General features: G+C 52.8%; 1 protein-coding gene across 4 annotated transcripts in view; it reads left to right on the top strand.

Annotated features, from left to right (window-relative positions):
- The window catches only part of Auts2 (activator of transcription and developmental regulator AUTS2), a 1,136,204-nt gene that overhangs the window by 1,035,457 nt on the left and 82,010 nt on the right, over window positions 1-18,737 (top strand). The window lies entirely within an intron of this gene.

The following is an 18,737-nucleotide window of genomic DNA, read 5'->3' as shown; positions in this document are numbered from 1 at the left end:
TTCACTGCTGTGACCAAAGGACCCAACCAGAACAACTGGATAGGGGAAGAGTTTATCCTGGGGCTCGGGGTTTCAGAGGTCTGTGTCCATAGAAGGGCGGCTCCATTCCTCAGGGTTCGAGGTGAGGCAGGACATCGTGGCAGGAGAGGGTAGCAGAGGGAAGCAGCCCACATGGTGATCAGGAAGCATAGGGACACCACTGGCCAGATATAAAATACATACCCCAAGCCACGCCCCAGCCCACCTCCCCAGCCAACCCACCCCTCAGGGACCGCCCAGCCTAGCCCTGTCGGAGTTAGATCACTGATGGGGTAAGATCTCAGCCCAGTCCTGTCTCCCTGAACCTTCTTGCACCATCCCACTGTGAGCTTTGCAGAACCCGCACGTCCACCATGACTCTCTCCTCTTGCCTATCCTGCTAGCTCTCTGTCCTCTCTGTCCTGCCCCTGCCTTCTCCCGTCAGGTGTGGTCTCTCCCCCAGGCCGCTCTTCCTGCTGGTCGCCCCTCCTGTGCTGCCCCCAATCACACATGTGCTTTTGCCATCTCTCCTAAATTCTGAGGTCCCTAGGGCTCTCTTCCTTCTCCTCCCCTCTGCCCCCCACCGCCTTGTCCTCTTCCCACGTGGTTTGTGCCCATAATGAACAACTGCACTTTAGGATGTCACACAAAACCAGTCACTCGGCAGGCCCCAGCCTATGGAAGTAAGAGAAGGTGTGGGTGACAGAGGCTCGTGGCCAAAGCACACCAGGTCCCGCCTGGCCCTGAGCTGAAACCTCAGTGCTGGCTGAGGGAGCAGGACGCATGCTAATGACAGTCATAGGTGGCGGTGGTGGTGACACAGGCGTAGACAGCCGTGCTGGCTGCTTACTGCATGCTGGGTGCTGTTCTGGCTGGCTGAATCCTCTCGCCTCTGAGATGGTTACCTCGTGTTTTCCATTCCATGATGAAAAAGCTATGACAGGAAAAAAAGTCAAATACTACTCTTTTGTCCACTGGGCGAAATGCCTGGTACCCCAAAGCAAGCCTCTTGGCACTGTGTGCCAGGGCCAGGGAGTGCTTGGGCTCCCCTAGGGGCAGGCCCTCCCTTCCCTTAATTAATCCAAATTTTATTACTGGTCGACCAGCAGACCCAGAGCAGCTTCCCAGTGGCCCCCAGCTGGGCTTAGTCACCACCACCCTGGAGGCAGCAGAAGGCAGAAGAGAGGCGCCAGGCGCCCGCAGCCTACTGGGCAGGCCCATGTGGCTCTCCACCCACTGGTGGACAGGCCCTCCATGTCCTAGACGCCAGCCACTCGTGTTAGCAGCATGAGGAAAGCACTAGAAGGAACACTGGGAGAGCGGGCCTTCCCCTCCAGCGCTGAGTAGCCAGCAGACAAGCAGGTGGTGCTCCTTGGTGTGCGTGCCTAATACCTCCTGAGGTCACCTTCCGATTGAGAAATAAGTGAAGAGTTGGGGACATCAGTCATACGTCTTTCATCTTTTCTATTAAACTTGAAAATTTTCAAAATACAAGCTTGGGAAAAACCTTCAAAGACAGCTGAAGAAGTAGAGAAAACCCGCATCGCTCTGAGAATGGGCGGTAGCAACCTATACCAGGAATCGGGTCTGAGGCCAGGAACTTTCTGGTCTGTCAAGGAGGACGTGCCGAGAGAGAAGGGAAGAGGGGGAATGTGGGACACATGGTGCTTCTCAGGGGGTTCTCAGCCTGCCCAAGAGGCTAATTTAAAACCCAATCTTAGCCTTGGGTCCCACAACCTTAATGTGACCCAAATTTTCTGTTAGCAGGTTCTGGGGATTTGATCCTGATACCGTGGCTGAGTTTGGACTCTGTCTCCTCGGTTACGATCTGTCCTGCTGGGGCCACGTGTGTCTGCGTGATAAGTTCTTTTCAAGCCAAACTTTCATGTTAAAAAAAAGTCCTGAGAGGAAATACATGTGGTCCTCTCCCCTTCAAGGCCCGTCCAGGCTATTTGTTGTTTTATTTGATTGTTGAGAATCAGAAATGCCTAAGTTGGTTCCCAGCGTGGTCTGCACATTTCCTCTGCCAGGAATGGGCGGGGGAGGCGAAGCTCAGTTTAGACACCAACAGGGCTCTGATTGGTGTGGGATTGGAGGAGGGTGTGTATATTTTTTTCTTCTTTCTGAAGTCCTTCCCTTGTGATTTTCAGATTAAAGTGTGCGTGATGATACCTTTGCCCTTTGGGTTTTGTTTTTAAAGCACGAAGCTGACAAATGTGTTTAATGGGCCCATAGTTCCAAGTGACAGCAGCACACAGCCCTAGAGCGCCTTTATGCTGTGACTATTGTGAGGGGAGGTTGCACCCCACCCCCCACCAGAAGGAGATGTTCCACCGCACACTGACCAGGACAACCCAGGACAGTGGGTGCAGGGTGGCACATCAAACTGTGTGCCCTGCTTAGGGATCGACCATGTGATGGCCAAGAAAATGGAGGGAAGAAGACGCGGTGTGTTTTCAACAACAGACTGTTGTGTTTAGAAAGCAGATTTTAGATCCCGAAGAGTTGTAAGTTCTTAAGGGGGGAGAGAGAGTACTCATGCCAACCCTCGTGCGTTTTAATGGCAAGTTAAAAGGTTAAATGATCTAGTGAAAGTCACAGCTAGTTGGCATTGGACCTGTTCCTAAACCAGATCTCCTGACTGTGCCAATCCAGCCCAGGCCTCGTTCAGTGCTGGATCCTCCCTGCAGTGGTACACAGTGGCCCTGCAAACCATTTCTAAAACTCCCCAGAGTTGTCGGCTAATGCGATCGGAGCAGTCCTCAACACACCCTTAGGTACATCATTTGCAGTGGTGTTCATATTGTACCCTTAAACTCGGCCAGTCAATTCACAAGTGAATGTGTGTCAGCTGTAAGTGAGCGCTGGTGACCAAGAAGAAATCCATCACCCCAGCACTAGTGGAAAGGAACCCAGAGCACAGGGCCTGCAGTACATTGCTTGTAGCTTGATCTTTGTGTAAGATGGACATCATCATAAATTAAAATAAAAGCTACCAGCCAGCAGCTATATTTTTACCAACCTCCTCTTCTCCAAGAAAACTCATTGCCAGAAAAATAAATAGCATTCTTTACCAGCAGCCCAAGGAGAAGTCTTGTTCGTTATAGGCGAGTGGCTATTTGAAAGCCTGGCTACAATTTTCCTGTTTTACTAACACTTGTAATTAAATCCATCAACTCCCTCTAAGATTCTGTGTAAATACCAGATGCTCACTGTGCTCTTTCCTCCTGGAGAACACGAGAAGTGGTACGTTGGCTGTGGAGGCGCCTCAGAGGAGGCGCGCGGACCTGGTGCAGGTGGTGGGAGCCCTGCTCACGTCGCTTCCTGGTGGGTTGCTTGGATTTTCAGGCGGGGGCAGACTGCCACCTGGGATGGGGAGGCCCCTTCCCATCACTCGCCTGAGCCGGGGACATGAGGTTGACATCAGCGCTGTGCTGGGAGCAAATGGCTCCACGTGGGGCATGGTGGCCGGGAGAATCTCAGGCCTGGCAGGAGGGTGTGAGCAGGAAGGAGAAGGCCAGGCCTCTTGCTCCTGTGGGGCTGCAGCCTGCTTTTCATGTGCCGTGGAGGCTGCCCCGCCAGCTGTCACCTGATTCACTCAGTGGCTCACTGGGAGAATCAGAGGAGGAGGGGGGATGGCTCTCAGTCCACCCTCGCTGCTGGGGTGAGAGAATCCTCACCCACCAAGGACTCCTCAGGGGGGATCAGATACATATTATCAGCTTTTTCCTTCCCTATAAAGAAGTGTAACTTTTTGTCCCAGAGGTGATGATATTTCAGCACTAGGCGAAGCAACCCCCTTTGCTTTGGCAGAATTAAATGTAGCTGCTCAGAGCTGTCATGACCTAAGGAGAAAACTCGGGAAGTGTTAAGTGAATCGTAAAAGTGAATCAACATACCTGCTGCTATTTAAATTTTAGTGTATTCCAGTGTGAGTTTCTTGGCATTTGTAAAGCAGAATCTGGAAAAGGGTGCTCTGTCCTGGCTGTGTGTGTGTGTGTGTGTGTGTGTGTGTGTGTGTGAATTAAAAATATTGAGCACTCCTCAAAGTAGTGGCACAGCGTCTGTATCTGATGGACACCCCTGTCCTTCATGCTAAGGAGCACCCCCTGGCTTTGGCACTCCCCCTCTCATGCCTTTCCAGGTCGCCACAGAGGGATTGGTTGCATAACGAAGGTTCTCTTGCATGTGTGCGTGTTTGGGAGGAGCGGGGAGGGGGGTGATGGAGCCAGTGGCCCACGCCACCCCAGCTACTTTCAGTTTCTATTTGAAACTGAAATCACAGATGAGCTGTCAGATGGCAGCTGTGCATTTGGTGGAAATGAGAATTCCAGATTTTATGCTAATTTGGTTTCAGGTTCCTTTGAACCTGCAGTTTATGGGGCTGTGCTTAAAACTGCAATCTGTTTTGGATAAAAGAAGGGATTACTAAAGACTTTTAGTTTTGCAAACATTCCCAGTCTCCAAAAGAAAAGGGGGAGACCAGATTTATTCTTTTGTTAATATTGTCATGTTAAGTTTCCTTTTCTTCATCAAATAGAAGAAAATTCCCTGATTTTAGTGAAGATCTTTCTTCTGTCAAAAATACTATTATTATCATCATTATTATTATTGTCGCTGCTGTTATTCGTCTGTACTTCAGTAGCACTCTTTGTCCACCCTCAAGGTTCTGACAGTCCCTTGCAGAGTCAGGAATGCTCATGGAGGAGTCTCATCTTGGCAGGTGCTCACCTTCCTTCTTTCTTTTCAAGGCTGAGGCTGACCCAGGTGGTCACTCCAGTTGCCCATAACTTTGTAACAAACCACAAACATAGTATCTGAAATCACAACAGTTATTTATTTGCTTACAGCGTTGCTGTGTGGACAGGAGTGTACACACAGCTCCTCCCTGTTACCCAAACTCACCTGCAGCTGGAGGAACCGCAGGGAAGATGGCTTGCATTCACAGGGGAAGGTGGTTTGTCATCCCATGATGGACAAACTGTTGCTGGTTGTGGGCAGGGAACTCAGGTCTTTGGTCCCGAGGCCTCAGTTTTCCTCCATGTGGGCCTGCTTGGGCTTCCTTACAACATGGTGTCTAGGTTCCCATCATGAGGAAGCGGAAGCCACTGGGCCTTGTTACCTACACTCTAGGGTAACAGAGCATAACTGCTACTGTGTTCTGTTGGTCAAAACAGCCACAGGTCCAGCCAGATTTTTATGTGTAAGTTCTACCCTCTCATGACAGGAATGACCTGCGCATAAGCAGTATTTGGGACTATATTTGGAGAGTAGCAACCACCGAGATTGATATGATTGATGTAGTATCTTAAGTAGCCTTTCTTTTGGTACTGGGGGTTGAACCTAAGGAGTTCCACCAAAGAGCCACACCCCCAGCCCTTTTTATTTTTCCTTTTGAGCCAAGGCCTCCCTAAGTTGTGCAGGCTGGCCATGTACTTGGGATCCTCTCTCCTCAGCCTCCTAAGTTTCTGGGATGACAGGCATGTGCTACAGCGTCCAGCAATTAGTAGTCATTTTCAGGAGAGAATTTACCTGTGCTCTTTTGGTTAGCCTTGCAAGTATCTGCATTGTGAAATCCAAAAAGTGTGGCAATTTGTGGAAAGGCGCTCAGGGTTTAGTTCATGTCTGAAACATTGTCTTGCTCTCTTCTATTCTGGTTGGCAGAGATCTGGTCATGCATTCACTAATGTGTTGATCTGACCCACTTATGGACTCTTCTCTTTTGTGTAAGAAGGAAGACAGTGTGTGTGTGAGAGAGAGAGCACACACCACCTACCTGAATGCACACTGAGGCGATTGGTTCTACAGACTGCTCTCCAAATCAGTGACCTGTTCCCAATCAAGAAATGTGTGCCCTCAAAAGAGAATGGCAGTGTTCGGGGGAGCCATGACATAGGTGTGTCCTGCATGGGCCGAGATGTTTCCCTTAGGAAACCTTCAAGAAAAGCTGTGGGTGGGAGCAGAAGAGGACATTTCTGGTCTAATTAATTTGAACCCAACATCAGGAGATGGAAATTATACAAAACCAGAGAGGTGCTGCTGTCTCTGCAGGCAGTCTTGCTCAGACTTACTTAGCATCGGTATATGATCCTAACGACTGGCAAGTTGGCAGTTTGCAAAGGAAGCTCATCCTGTCCACAATGCCATCGAGTTGGAGGCTCTTGGAATGGCCACTGTCGAGCTTCCCCCACATTCAATAGTGTGAAAGAGACAGGGAGGGGAACTAGGGCTGGAACAAGAGTGAAAACTGAGAAATGTCGTCAGTGAGCCTTCAGGAGATTCAAACTAAGGAGCTTCTGTGGCATTTCGCTTCCCACCTACTGCCCCAGCAGTGATATGAGCCACCAGAACAGGGACGCGAGTGTTTGGTGACTTCCCAGTAAGAACTTCTGCAAGTAAATATTGGGACCATCAGGATATTCAATAAGGAAGCTTCCAGTGAAAGCGTCCTTGGGTCACAGTGCGTTGGCTTAGATACAGGAATAGAATTCCCACCACCCAGAAATTATCAAGACTTCCAGGTGCCATATTTCCTGGAAAAGGTGGCAGAACCTTTGACAGATGGTTGTAAGGTAGCCACTGGCCACCATCTCTCAGGAGGTCAGTGATCCTTCACAATGCATGACCTGTGAAGGTCATTACTCTGACACCCTCACAGTCCTCACATGGCATGGAGACAGCTGTACCCTAGCCTCTCAGATCTTAGACCTCAGAATTTATTTTGACCTACAGCTTTGGCCAAGGGGTGAGAAATTGAGAGCCAGTCAGCTGTGGAGGTGGAGCAGGGTATTAGCACAGGGGGTGCTGGTCCTTGCGGAGCCGTGCTGTGGGAGGGAGTGCGCCGGGCCCAGGGCCTGCTCACACTGGCTGCATCAAGGTCCTCGTCTGCAGCAAGGGGAATGGGGCGTGTCTCGACTTGCCATAAGACTGACAGGCGACATGTCAGTGCGAATGCCTCAGGAAGGGCAGCACCAGGTAGCCTGCCTAGCATCACCCCACAGCAGTCGAGTCTTAGAACCATAGGTGTCACCTTGGGGGATGATTTGTGTCCTGTGCTCTCCCCTTGGTTTCAGTGTCACCACTTCATGTGTTAGTCTCTGTGTCCCTTCCATTTCAAGGCACTAGAACAAAGATCTGGATCATGTTCTGAGGCTGCCTGAGTCCTAGATAGCAAGTCTCCCTGAGAGGACAGGAAGCAAGAGGTGGCCCTCACAACAGGCCCAGGGTGGTTTCCCTTCAGCTCAAAGCCAACTGAAACTGCAGTGTACATGCTGTGACTGTCAAGGGGTGAACACGGACGAGTGCTCAATAGGTGGCTTCTCTTTCAATATTCATGTTAGTCACTTGAGCACCTAACTGCAGAGCATCTAGGGTGGCTTCAAAGGACTCTTTCTCCTCCAGGTTGAAAAAACTTCGGAGCTCAATCTGAAATGGCTCAAATGCTTAATTATGATCAGGCCTAATCTCCAGGGAATCAGGAAACCCAAACAGCTCCTGGGAATCCCCCTAAACACACCGTGCTTGTTTCTTGCGCTGTCCCAAAGGGCAAATGATGGAGAGGGTCGTCCTCCCTGTGGCTGCAGGGGTGGCTTCCCTGTTGGGCCAGCTCTCTCTCCCAGGAGCTGTGTCCATACCTGGGAGTTGTGGTGACAGCCCCTCCTTCCCAATGGGACTCAGGCTGCCCTCCTTCAAGGTGAGCTCCTCAGGCCTCCCCTACCCCCAGGCCTTCCCTTTGCTCTCCCTTTTCGAGGGTGGGTACCTGACAACCTGAGCTAAGTGGGGCCACTCTGAGTGTTCCCAAGGACGTGTGCTCCTAGGGGATGGCAGGTGCTGAGGAGAGAAGGTACTGCTCCAGGTGCCGTGCGCTGATCCTCTCACTGCTCGCAGGTGAGCAGCGGAGGCAGGAGGTGGGAGGTGGGAGTCCTCTGGGCTCCGCATAGTGCAGTGTGGGTGCGGGAGTGGAGGGCCAGCTGGATTTGGACCGGTGCTTCCTTTGTCAGTGCTGAGCTCTGAGCCACTATTGGACCAGCCATCTCTCAGCTATCCCCACACAGAAGTGGCTGGCACCCGTTGAAAGGCCCTTCTTGCCAGGCACCCTGGTGTGGAGAGCAGCAGTGAATGGTTGAGGGAGCGGCCGCTGTGGGCCAGGGTCAGGCAGGCATCCTGCGGGGTCAGCCAGCTCCCCACAGGGCCACTGAGTCACCTTCTAGCCCAGCTCTGAGACTCACATGGGGAAGCGAGGCATGGCAGAGTCCTGTCACTCCCAGCATCACCCTGCTACCCCGTGGAGAAGACTCAGGCACATTTCCTGCTACTTGAAGGGCATGTTCTTCACCCCTAGGCCAGGGGCCAGAAGCCTAAAGCCCCAGGAACCTGGGTAGGAAGCAGGTGCTGAGACACCGCAGGCCCCGGCAGCCCGGGAAGCATCTTTTTTCAGTTTAACACTGTACTTTCCTCCGTGTGTTCTCTTTGGTGACTTACATCCACCCTTCGGCTCAGGCAGACATTTGTACGTGATTTCTCATTTTCATTGCCTTCTTTTCCCCGGCTCTGCCACATTTTCTGGTGGAGACAGTGCCAGCAGCCAGGTGACTCAAGCAGGTGACCCAGGCAGGTGAATACCTGGACTGTATCCAGTGCTGCCCCTAACCCCAAGTTACACATGTCCTCCAACAGTATGCTGGGGGCGGGGAGCTCAGAGACTGGAGTCCAGGTCACAAGCAGGACGGCAGGACCGGGCGGGCAGGAGGCGTCGCAAAGTCGGGCGAGCTCCCGGTGCAGGTTGAATTTATCCTTTCTTTTCACTGCCTCTCTTCCTGGGGTTGTCAAATTCTGAATGTTAATATTTTAATGTAGATTTGGTGGTTAAGTAAGATATATTTCATGTCTTTTTTTATGCTTTTTCCCTGTTATAGTTTATAGTACACTGTGAAGTTTGAAAGTAAAATTCTTTTTCTTGACTTCTACACTTGGAAAATATTTATTCCCCTCTGCGTCTCAGTAGTAGGCATCATAAACTAACCCTGTTCCGTTTATTTACTTCCCTCTCGTTGCTGCCCCGTGATCAATTGTGGCAACACAGCGTGTGCTAGTGGAGGGCTTGGCTGCACCACGGCAAGGCGGGAGCTATGGTCGCCTCCATCCTGCGACCCAGGAGCGGGCCTCTTTTGTAAACAATCCCCTTTCCGAAGGGATGGGGATTTGGGCAGAGGGACTGGGGGCCACCTCAGGTCAACTCGGTGTGTTTCCCTGAAGACATCAATCCTGGGCCATGGTTTAAAAGAGGGTTGACATACCCGGGAGAAATCCCTGGGACCCAGAGAGAGATTGAACCTGTCTGTGGCTGAAGAACACGGAGGCAGGAGAGCAAGGAAGGACAGCCTCAGCAAGAGGCCCCACTGATGCCTGGTGGCGGGCACCCCGCTGACTCCAGTTTCCCACACCTGGACCCTTGGCTGACCGCCATGAGCAAGAGCAGTAGGCACCATAGTCAAAGCGCAGGTCCCCCTGGGCTCTGTGGCCAGTCCCCTCCACTTTACCAACTACCCAGACACTGGGTGACCCAGGCTTACTGGGAGAACCTCATTCTCCCTCCTCGTGCCTCGATGAGCTGGGCATACAACTGTGACCAACCTCCAGGACGGAGATTCTCGGCCAGAAACCAGGCAGGTTCAGAAAGAAGGCGCAGCACAGTCACACATGAGGACTGTGTCCCCGCGGGCAGGTAATGCAGTGCTGGGCTGTCTCATGCCAGGCTGCCACGGCTGGCAGGAAGGAGGAGGCCTAAAGCTGTCCTGTGCAGGCACATCCAACATTGAGTCAAGGAAAAACAGAACGTGCTTCACCCCAGTAAGAAATCATTTTTCTAGTCATAAGCAAAATGGCAGGCCTTTTTAAACTGGAAATGACTTTTTAAAAAAATATTCCTTGTTTAGTTGTAGGTGGACACAATATATTTTATTTTTTGTGGTGCTGAGGATTGAACCCAGTGCCTCATGCATGGTAGGAGAGCGTTCCACCCCTGAGCCATACCCCCAGGCCTGGAAATGACTTTTTAACATGTCAAATGACACAATCCGCATGCCTGCTGTTTTGTTTTGAGCAGTTGAAGCCCTCACTCTTAGGAGGTTGAACTCATCCCTCCCGACACCTGGTGAGCTCTTGCAGCACTGTGCTGGATTATCATCTACCAAAGAGGTGGCTTGGCGTTACCGTATGACTTGCGCTGTGTCGCCTCCAGTCTGACCCTGTGCAGAGGGTCTGCGGTGGCAGTGACTGTGTACAGGTGTGGCTCTCCAGCAGAGATGGAGCAAGCCATTGAGCCTGCGATTGGCACCACTGTCCCACTCTGTTCTTGTGGCTGTTTGTATCACTGCTGTGGTGACCCCCATCCAGAGACACCAGCTGAAGGCGTGGCATGGATACTGTAGCACCCCAAAAGACACTTTTATTTTGTTGGTTTCCACAATGATGAAAAGAAACCTGTCCCCTTGAATCAAAGTGACCACCTCCTGTGTCCCACTTAGCAAGCCCGGCACTGCTCCTGACAACAGTCAGTAGATGTAGCCTCGGCTCACCTCATTTTATAGACAGGGACCCAGGCACCCGGAATGGAAGGATCACATGAGGTCTTCTGGTTGAGAAGTGACAGGGCCATGGTGTCACCAGGGGCTCACCCCAGAGCTCCAGCTCCTACGCCCTCCCAGGGAACAAATGGAAACTTAGATTTTTCAGAGGTGAAAGAACTTCAGAAGTGAAAAGGAATCAAGTCTCCTGGAGTCACAGAAATCAGCCAGGCGAGAGGACATTGTTCCCAAAGCTAGCTCGGAAGCAAAGTCAGCGTCACAACTCCCCTTCGGTGCTCTTGGCAAACTAAGACATAATTCAGTATGAAAGACCCGAAGAGAGTTTCCCAGAGATGTCCCCTTCCTGAGAGCTGAGAACCCAGCACCGTTTTGTTGGTGTCTGAAGGTCATTGTGTTTATGAGAGGAAACACAAAGAGGTGATGGAGATCTCTCACTGTGAATGCCCAGTAGAAGGCCGGTGGCTTTGTTTGTTGGTTGGTTTGTTTTTAGTAGTAGAAGGACACAATACCTTTATTTTATTTATTTTTATGTGGTGCTGAGGACCAAACCCTGTACTTCACAAATGCTGGGCAAGCGCTCTACCGCTGAGCCACAACCCCAGTCCCCAAAGGCCAGAGATTTTAAGGAGTATTTTCCCCAAACTTGTTTAATGTAATCTGATCATTTATGATACAAACTGAATAACATTTCAGGTTTAAAGTGTTGCTGTTTTAGCTTGACTTGGATCTTGCATGAGCTTCTGAACCTGGTCTGTTTTGAAATGTATCTGGTGATTGGAGAAGGATGCCCATATTGGAACATGGCTTTTGACAGTTCCGTCAATTGGGCATAAACTTGGCTTAGATCTTTGGCTGCGTATTAAAAGTGCTTCTGGAAAGACCATGGAGTCCACCCTCTTGCTCTCTGCTTCTTGTTGGGGTTCCTGCTTTGAAGCCTTGCTCTCCTTAGAGCTGCCTGGTAGGTGGAGGGTGGTGACAGCACGATGGCCTCCAGTCCTGACTCGTGATCTTCTAATGGGAATTCCTAAACAGGGGGCCATGGTGTGGCTCGGCAGTAGAGCCCTTCCTAGCCCAGGCAGGAACCTTCCCGATTCTCGAAAGTCAGGTTTCTGACCAGGAATCACACACTAAGGACATTTCAGGGGTGCTTTTGTTTGTCTGGTTTTTGTCTCAGTACTGTGAATTGAAGTCAGGGATATGTTACCATTGAACCACACCCCCACCCCCCACACACACACACACACGCACGCACGCGCACACACGCATATAGTCAATGGACCTTTATTTTATTTATATGCGGTGCTGAGAATTGAACCCAGTGTCTCACACACATTGCTAGGCAAGTGTTCCACCACTGAGCTGCAACCCCAGCCCTGTTATTTCTTTCTTTTTTTTTGGTACTTGGAATTCAAGCTATGGTTGCTTAACCACTGGGCCACATCCCCAGTCCTTTTTATTTCTTATTTTTAAACGGGGGTGGGGTGGGGGCAGGATATCATTAAGTTGCTTATTAGGGCCTTGCTTAGTTGCCCAGGCTGCCCTTGAGTTTGGGATGCTCCTGCCTCAGCCTCCCCAGTCACTGGGATTACTTGCATATACTGCCAAGTCTGAATCTCCTTTTCTCACTTTCAATGCTGTGCTGTGCCTGTTGCCCTTGCCTAGGGAACAGAGCTACTAGGAGACCAGTCAGAACCGCCCCAGGACTCTGCAGAGGTGGAGAACTAGAATGTGTGTGGGTAGTGGTAGATGCACCAGGGAGAGCCAGGGCAGTGGAGACGAGTGGGGCTGAATGTGGTCATTGCGGTTCTGTGGACTCCCCAGAGGTTTGGTTATTGGCATTCACAGGCTCCTCCTGATTACAGATAATCAAGATACAGGAACACACGCAGATCTCACCCAGGCTATGATCTGAGGCCTAATCTCTGATTATCATTGATGACATGATATGTATAAGAAGTGCCGGCTGATAAAAGCACCCAGGAGGGCTGCGTGCGCGGCTGTTGCAGCTGGTCTGCTAAGCTGTCCACACCTTCTCAAGCCTCAGTTTACCCTGTAAGGAAACTGGCAGGAGCTCAGGGAGTTTCTTTCCTGTAATACTGACTTTATTAGAGCAAGAAGATAAGAAAACCGTCCCATTTTGATTGCTCCAAAAGAAACATTTTAATGTCTTTTCTTGAAAATTGCGTGTTTGCCTTTCAGCTATCCTGGCATTGTAGAAACAGCTCCAGAACAAATGTCCCGGAGGTCAGGGCCTCAGCTGGGTTTGTAACATCTTGTAAGCAATTGGAAAATCCATCTCCAAACTTACACCTTCTGAGGTGCCTTTTTCCCCTGACTTCTTGGGAGGTAGTGATAGGAAAAAAATCATTATTACCTACCTTAAGAAATACTTTCCTGACACTTTATAGTGCTACCAGCTTGGGAAGGGATATAGCTAAAGAGAGAGTGCCTCTTATTTCCAAAATTAATTTTATTAAAGGGGTGGTCAGAGGATGCCATACAGCAAGCACCCACTTTTTGCTCTTGGAGAGGTTTTTCAGGAGCACCATGAAATCAAACAGTGATGGTTAGGCGCCTTCAAAGAGGTGAGGAAGGGCAGCATTCCTCCAAAGCAATTTCCAAGTCATCTGTATGTGCAGCATATCTCTCCCAAGCCTTGTTCCTCCTCCTCTTCCCCAGCCACCCTCCAGGTAGCAATGGCACTGGGAGGAACTGGAAGCTTCCCTCCTGCTCCCTTCTTGGTGTGTGGCTCCATCTAAGCCCCTCCCAGTTGCAGTCTGGGTCTTGCTTGCACTGGGAAAATCCAGGTAGCATTTCCTCTACCCTGAGAAGGGACCCCACCAGGATGCCTGGGTATGGAATTGGAACTCCAGATGTTGTCAGGGGGTCTGCAGCCTCCTGGTATGGCCTGGCTCTTTTCAGGGCTCTGTGGTTAGCTATTGAGTAAGGAGGCTGGGGCCCTTCAGAAGGGGCCCGCCAGGCTGAGCAGAAGGGACCAGGATGTGTTCTGGTGGAAGAGCTTAGCTTGAAGAGAAGGGCAGGGTTCTTTTTATGATAACCGGGACCCCTTTTCCCTGGGGAGGCCTGCTCTGGGCTCTCAGGGGTACAGTGAAAGTAAACGACAAGACTGGTGCCCACAAAATTCTCTCCGTATTTATTTGATGCATGTGAGAATCAACAGGCTCCACTTTTGTGGGTGTGAGGAGCACAAATGTCAGGCGATTTGAGATATTGAGAGGAGGGGAGGATTTGTGAAGGGCCAATTTATGCACTGTTATCCGTGAAACCTAACAAGCTGTTCTGTCTCAGCTGCACTGGGATGGAGGGTTGAACAAGCCCTTTCTGTTGTTCTGACACGCAGACTCTAGTTTCGTCCCCTCCGTTTTCAACGACGAAATTATTTTGTATTGAGCACCTACTATGTGACAGGCCTTTACATAGAATTGCTCCTTGGCCCTCACAACCACCCATCTAATCTGCTCTTTGCAAATGTGACTAGTCTCCTTGCAATTCAACCCCAGGCTGCAGGCCTAGTGGCCTTTCTCTGCCACGGCGCAATCTTGGAAGCGACAACTGCGGAGGGCGCGGAGCGTTGCAGTTCCCGCCGCGCCCGCCCGCGGGGAAAGCAGCCATGGGGACCAAGGGCTCGCGCCGCGGGGGGAGCAACAGCTGTCGGTGTCGCGCCCGGGGACTGCGCCCCCGCGGGGCCGACCCGGCGCCGGGGCGAGAGGAGGGGCGGTGAGGGGCGGGGCGCGCGGGGCGGGACGGAGGAGGGGCGGTGGCCCCGGCGGCTCGGGCTCGGCGCGCCGAGAAGTCCCGCTCCGAGAGCTGCGAGCGTCTGGGAGAGGCGCGCTCCACGCAGCCGGGAGTAAAGTCCGGAGCCAGGGCCCTTCGCCGCGCCCCCTCCCGCCAGCGTCCATCCAGGGAGTCCACGGCGCCGGCGGCGGCCGCCGATGGAGTTCACTTGAGCCGCGCGCGGCGGGAAAGGCAGGCGCCCGCGAGCGGAGCGCGGGCCAGAGCCGAGCCAGCCCCGGGCGCCCGCCCGCCCGCGAGCTCCGGCCAGGAGGCGCCGCCAGCGCCGCGCAGCCCGCCCGGCGCCCCCGCCGCTGCAGCGCCTCCCGCGCCGCGCGCCGGCGAGATCGGCTCCAAATAAAGACTCCCGGAGCGGTTCCCTCCAGCGCCGCGGTGGCGGCGGCGGGCCCAGGAGCAGTCGGCCCGCGGCGCTGCTGGAGAGGCGGGACCGGCTGTCGGGGAGCCCGAGGAGGCCGCCGGGGAGCCGCCGCCGCCGCCGCCGCCGCCGCGCGCCCTCCTCCTCCTCCTCCCTCTCCCTCCTCCCTCCCTCCGCACATGGTCTCCTTTGTCCTGTCGCCGCCGCCGCCGCCTCGCTCCTAGCTCCGCGCGCCGCGGCGGCGGCTCGGGCCGCTCCTCTCCGCCTCGCCCGCCGGCCCGGGACGCACCTCGCGAGTCCCCGCCCGCCGGCCCGGCCCGCCGCGCCGCAGGAGCCGCAGGGAGCAGCGGGCGAGCGCGGGCCGGGCGCCCTCGGCGGGCGCGCTCCCTCCCGCCGCCCGCCAGGACTCGGCCGCGCTGGATGTGCGCGCGCGGCGCTGGCTCTCGGCCGCCCGAGGCTGCTGCTCCGGTTCGGATTTGGTTCGCGTGCATCCGCTTTCAGACTTTGGCGAGGAAGGAGCTGAGACTTGCGGACGGAGCCGGGCTGGAGTTGGGCGTTTTCTCTGCGTGCGTTTTGCTGGCTTCACCCCGGGCTCTGGTGATCACCCATGAGGAACCCTGCTAAGGACCCAAACCATGAACTTGGGGCTGACAGGACTGCTTAACCCCTTGCGACCAGGTAATGCAGCCCGGGGGGCGCGACGCGCTCGCCTGCTAGCCGCCCGCGGTCGGGAGGGAGGCGGCCGGGTCGGGGGTCTTTTGTTGCGCGGCCGGGCCCGCGGGCAGGAGTGGCAGGGCGGGCTGCTCGCGGCCGGCGCGCCGGAGCCCCCTGCGCCACCCCTCCTCTGCCTCCGCGCCCTCCCCCCGCGGCCCGGCGCCCGCCTTTGTACTTTCGGCCCTCGGCCGCCGGGGCTCGGGCCGGGGCGGCGGCGCGGGGCCGGGGAGCGGGGTGCCGGAGGGCGCGGGGCTGGGCCGAGTCCCGGGCGCCCCGAGGGGCCCCGCCCGACTCCGGGCCGAGGCCTGCGCCCGCGCGGGCTGGAGGCCTCGGCGCTGCGCCGCGCGCACGCTCGCGGGTGGCGGCCCGGCGCCGAGGTCGGGGTCCCGGCCCGCACAAGGGGCCCAGGGAAGCGAAAGGAGAGCGGACGCGGGCTCGGCGGCTGGTGGAGGAAGTCGCGCCTAAGTTTCGGGGAGGCTCCGCTCCTGGCTGCAGAGTCTGCCCTCCGCGGGCGCCGCCCCAGGTCTGCGGCCCCAGGTCTGCGGCCCCAGGGGTAGAGCGCACCCGCCGCGGGAGTTGCCGGCGGCGCGGAGGGCTCTCGTCCGAAGTCCCCCTTCGATCGGTCGGACTTATTTAACTTTTCTTTAAACATCAACTACGGTTTCTAGTAATTGTTTAGTTTCACGGGGAAAGACAGCCCCCATCCACGTACACAAAAAGCCCGGAGACGATCGGGTTTCCGAGCCCTGGCCTCGCCTCCGGACGCTTCCGAGCCGGCGAAGGAGGAAACCGAGCGGCGAGCGCGGCCGTCACGGGCAGGGGCGTCCCGCGAAGGCAGCCGCCAGGCCCCGCTCGCCCCCGCGCCCCCGAGCGTCGTCTTGGTTTAAACTACCGAGGAGAACGATCCCGACAGTGGAAGGCGATGCAGGCGTTTTTCCTGCAAATAACGAAAACGTGCCCACGATGCGGACCCAAGGAGCCGAACGATCTGTGCAAATGCTTGGAAAGTGCAAGTGGAGGAAAGTTCACCGCCGAGGGGTGGAGGTGTCGGCGGCTTCCGCTTCACGCATAGGCCGGATCGCTCGGCTCTGCCTCTGGGACCGAGCCGGCATGACTTGAGCCACCTGCTTGGGAAAAGGGGATTCGGAAGCCTTTTACGGGGGGCCAGAGGCCCACTGCGGTCACCATCTTCTGGGTGTTTTCCACGGAGGCCTTTTTGAAACGTCCCTTGCCCGGTTACACGAGGTGGCATTTCAAGCTTTGTGACATGTCAGTAAATTAAAGGGCTCAAAAATCTTTTATTAGGAGACACCCTCCTAAGCCTTCGCATACCTTGTGAGACTCACCTCCTTTGTAACTTGCTGGTTGGCATCTTAATAATCAAGTCCTCAAGTTGGGTTCAGACAGAAGGACCCTTACCTGCCTATCAGGACTGCAGAGCCCCTTGCAGCTCACAATGGTGGCAGTCCAAGAAGGCTCTGAGTGGCCAACCAGAGGTCCTGCTCCCCCACACCCAGTGCAAGGAAAACTCTTGGGGTCCATTTCCTTTCCCTGCCTGTGTTTCTGCATATGCGGGCCGTCATTTGTTTACTATTTCTTTGGGCCAGTTAGAACCGTCTTAACAGGCAATCCCTTAATTTTTAAGGATTATTTCAGCTTGGCAAAATGATTTAACAGTGACGTTTTTCTTAAAAATTAAAAAAAAAAAAAAAATCAGCTCCAGTTTGTTTTTTAAGCCATGAATGGACCAGCCATTTCAAGAGAATTCCAGGCCATCCTAACAGATATTTTTTCATTGAAGAATAGCAAAATACTCACATTGGGAAGTTTTTAGCTGGGAAACTCGTATGCTTAGAAATCTCCCTTAATGCTTCAGGATAACAACACCATTAGTGTCATTTTTGGTTAACTTGGTAGTCTTGATCTGTTTGATGCATAACTTGTTCCTCCCCCCCATGCAACACTTTTTCTAGTAGTTGATTTTCATGAAAAGTTACTGTGATATTTAGTTTTATTTAGTTTTGTTTAAGATGTCATCAAGGCTCTCAGTGTACTTTTGTTTTTCCTGCAGAGGAGGAAAAGTCCAGGGTTTATTTTGAACAGTATAATTGTGTGCAGTTGAGTACTTACTCTGCACATTAATTTTCCCCCTCAGTTCCATTAATCTTCTGAACTATCCCTATAGATAGAATATTAGAATTAAAGGAAAGGGAAAATAGCCATAGTAAAAATATTTTGTCATTTTTTTTAATCACCTGCACTGAAAACAGAACGTCTCCCCGATGTGCACTGGAATGTCTCATCTTCGTCAGTGTAACAAGGAAAGACTAAGCAGAGTATCTTCTTTGTCCCTAAAAGCTGGCCCCAGAGTGAGAAAGCACTGTACCTCAGATCCTGCTCCTGGTGTCCTCACATTGCATGCCTTCCTTTGCGTGGCTTGTGAAGTGTGAAGGAGGTTGTTATGCCTTTGAGTGGAAATATACCTTAAAATTCATGTAGCACGTTGCTTCATTTTTATTTTTTCAAGTCCTACAAATATTCGGTGCTTCTGAAACATTCCAGCATTTTCCACTAAACCGACTTAAATGTTTATTTTCCAGAACTCAGTGTATAATTTAAATTGGCTTTCGTCTTGCTATTTAGACAGGCTTATTTCGCTTTCCTCAAGCCACTCTAATAATTAGCAGACATGAGCTGTAGAAAATGGGAAGGGACTCATGCTGGTGGCATGTACAGTGACGGGGTCTGGGCAGGTCGCTTGTGTCTGGTCATAAGCTCGTCCTGGTGACTCTGAGAAATAGGGATCTTTAGGTTCATCAGATGAAAATTAATTTCTGGGGGTATTGGCTGACACTTTAGTGAAAAAAGCTTAGCATTAAATAGTAGGCAATTCTGATTTGTGGAGAAAATTGAAAAATAGGCATGTCTGCAAGTAGCATGCAAAAATACCATTTCCAAAATAATGATCTGTCAGCGAAATTGGAAAATCATTATGCGAATGAGCTGAATTGCTTTGTGTATCATCTCATAGAAACATGTTTTGCACAGATAATATGTCTAATAAGGACACATTTTTAAAAGCTGATTTTTTTCTCCAGCAAATAGCTGCCCTGCAGCCCTCTCCAGCAGTAGGCTGGCACCACCTTGTGGATGATTCAGGAAACGCTGCTCTCCCTGTTAGGCTGTACTCAAAGGAGTGAAGTAGTTTAAGGTGGTGGTATTGGTGATGGGCCCACAGTGTCAACAGCAGG

Source organism: Marmota flaviventris, chromosome 19 (genome assembly GCF_047511675.1).
Source record: "Marmota flaviventris isolate mMarFla1 chromosome 19, mMarFla1.hap1, whole genome shotgun sequence".
Lineage (NCBI taxonomy): Eukaryota > Metazoa > Chordata > Mammalia > Rodentia > Sciuridae > Marmota > Marmota flaviventris.
This window is presented reverse-complemented; position numbering and strand designations above follow the sequence as displayed.